This window comes from Triticum dicoccoides, chromosome 7B (assembly GCF_002162155.2).
Source record: "Triticum dicoccoides isolate Atlit2015 ecotype Zavitan chromosome 7B, WEW_v2.0, whole genome shotgun sequence".
Lineage (NCBI taxonomy): Eukaryota > Viridiplantae > Streptophyta > Magnoliopsida > Poales > Poaceae > Triticum > Triticum dicoccoides.
In genome coordinates, this window is record NC_041393.1 from 598,702,376 (window position 1) to 598,705,073 (window position 2,698).

Sequence of the window (2,698 nt, forward strand, 5' to 3'; positions counted from 1 at the left end):
TTCAGGTTAGCCACGTCCTGATTTGAACCTTCTACCATTATTATGGTGTCGTCCGCGTATTGCAGAAGGGAGACCCCACCCCCTCCAACTAGGTGGGGGACAATGCCGTGGATATGGCCAGCCCCCTTAGCCTTATCTAGGATGGCGGCCAGAGCGTCGACCACCATGTTGAACAGAAACGGCGAGAACGGGTCTCCCTGACGGACCCCACATAGGGTGGGGAAGTAGGGTCCAATCTCGCCGTTAATGTTCACGGTCGTCCGCCCACAAGAGACTAATTGCATCACGCGGGTCACCCAGCGGTCATCAAAGCCCTTACGCAACAGTACTTCCCATAGGAAGGGCCAATGGACAGTATCATAAGCTTTGTGGAAGTCGAGCTTCAGGAATACAGCCCGAAGATGCTTCACCCGGACCTCGTGGAGGACTTCATGGAAGACCAACACGCCATCAAGAATAAACCGGCCTTGAATGAAGACCGATTGGTTCGGGTGAGTGATCGAGTCGGCCAGCAGGGTCACCCTATTAGCGTACCCTTTAGCCAGGATCCGAAAAATCACATTGATCACCGTGATGGGACGGAACTGGCGGATATCCGAGGCGCCGGGAACCTTGGGAATGAGGGTAATGATCCCATAGTTCAGGCGTCCCAGGTCCATAGCCCCTGAATAGAACTCCTCGAACAGAGCCATGACCTCCGGTTTGATCACCTGCCAGAAAGTCTTAAAGAAAGCAACCGGCAGGCCATCAGGGCCCGGGGCCGAGGCAGGGTTCATGCCTTTAATGGCAGCGAGCACCTCCTCCTCGGTGAAGGGTCAACTAGGGCCTCGTTAGCCACGTCGGGCACCAACTGGGCCCCCCTCCAAATATCAGGGGCGAGACTAGCCCCACCCCGAGGGGTGGGGGTAAAGAGGGCTTTGTAGAAGCCGTCGACATGGGCCCGAATGGCCGCGGGATGGACGAGGGGGGCGTCATCCGCCCAAAGGCAGTGGATGGAGTTTCTACGGCGGTGGCCATTCGAGATCGCCTGGAAATAAGCGGTGTTCGCATCCCCGCGGAGTACCCACCGCTGGGTACCGCGCGCCCGCCAATAGGCCTCCTCGTCGGTGTAAATGGTGGAAAGCTGATCCTCAAGATCATATCTCAGCATCCACTCATCTGGAGAAAGCCCCGAGGAGTCGGCCCGAGCATCCAGGGCTTGAATAGCCAGCAGGAGCGACTTTTTACGCTCGCGGAGGTTCCGGCCAAGGTTGGCCCCCCAGCCCTTCATGAATTGGCGAGCCAGCTTGGCGCAGAAGTGCCACGAGTCGACGGCGGACATGGAGCGATGAGGGGAGGCGCGGGCAAGCTCCCACCAAGCCGAGACCACTTCACAAAAGCCGGCTTGGTTGAGGCAATAGGGCTCAAACCGAAACCGCGGCGGGCAGGCGGGGCGCTCATCCGCGGAGGAGAGGAGGAGAGGGACGTGGTCCGACCCAATGCGGGTGATCGCCCGTAGCTAGGTCAAGGGGCACCTTAATTCCCATTCCGGGGAAACTAGGACACGATCCAGGACGGATCGTGTCGGGTCAGCCTGGCGGTTAGTCCAGGTAAATATCGCCCCCGTTCTCTCGATCTCCTGGAGGCCAAGCTCCGCGATCCGGTTGTTGAACAACTGCATCCAGGGGAGGTTAATCCTATCATTATTCTTCTCGTCCGGAGACCGGATGAGGTTGAAGTCTCCGCCCACCACCACGGGAGGAGGGAGGCGGAGATCTTTTGGTGCAGCTCCGCGAGGAAGGCCGGGGACCGGCGGTGGTTCGCCGGACCATAGATAATCACAGCCTCCCACTTGAAGTTTAGGGCTCGCTCAAACACTTCCATGCTAACGAAAAATTCACCCCGGTCCATGCCGCCCACCTCGAAGGTGGCATCCTTAACCCCTAGAAGGATGCCACCGGAGTGGCCTGAGTTCCCACTAGAAGGGAGCCAGTGCCAGGCGAAAAGGTGGGAGCTGAGACCGTCAAGCTCAGGAAGGGAAAAATCGGTGCGCATGGTTTCCTGGATCGCGATGATGTCAATGTGTTCGTCGCGCACATACTCGACGAGCTGGCGGTGCCGGCCATCATGGCCGAAGCCGCGGATGTTCCAAAAAAGGGCCCGCATCTAAACCCCCATCGGGGGGCTGCTTGACCCCAGAACACGAGACGCGCTTTGAGCGCGCAGAGCGGCGGTGCGGGAGCGAGTGCGTCCACGGATGGTCCCGTCTACCACCGGAGGGATCTGAGCGGCAGGGGTAGCCTGATCCTCGGGGGCCCTACAGAGGCGAGCACGAGACTCAGCCAGCTTGCCATCTAATATCTCGCGAGCCCTAATGGCAGCGATCTGTTCTAAGGGGGGACCCACTTCCCCCCTGAAAACAATGGCCGAGTCAGTGGCCACCTTGGCCAGGTGTCGGATAGGCACGGTCTCAAGCGCAGAAAAGGAGCAACTAGAAGAACTAGGAAGGGCGGAATCCACACCTGACTCGAGGTTCCGGGCAGCCGCCCGGATCTCCGCCCGCTCGGCGATGGACGGGACCGTCGCGTCAGCCGGGCGGGCCGCATCGAGGCGGGCGCTGCAACGAGACGCAGTCACCAGCGTCGAGGAGGAGCGGGCCCGCCTGGCGTAGGCCACAGTCGGAGGAGGAGCCGCGGAGCCAGGTGAGGAGACGACCACA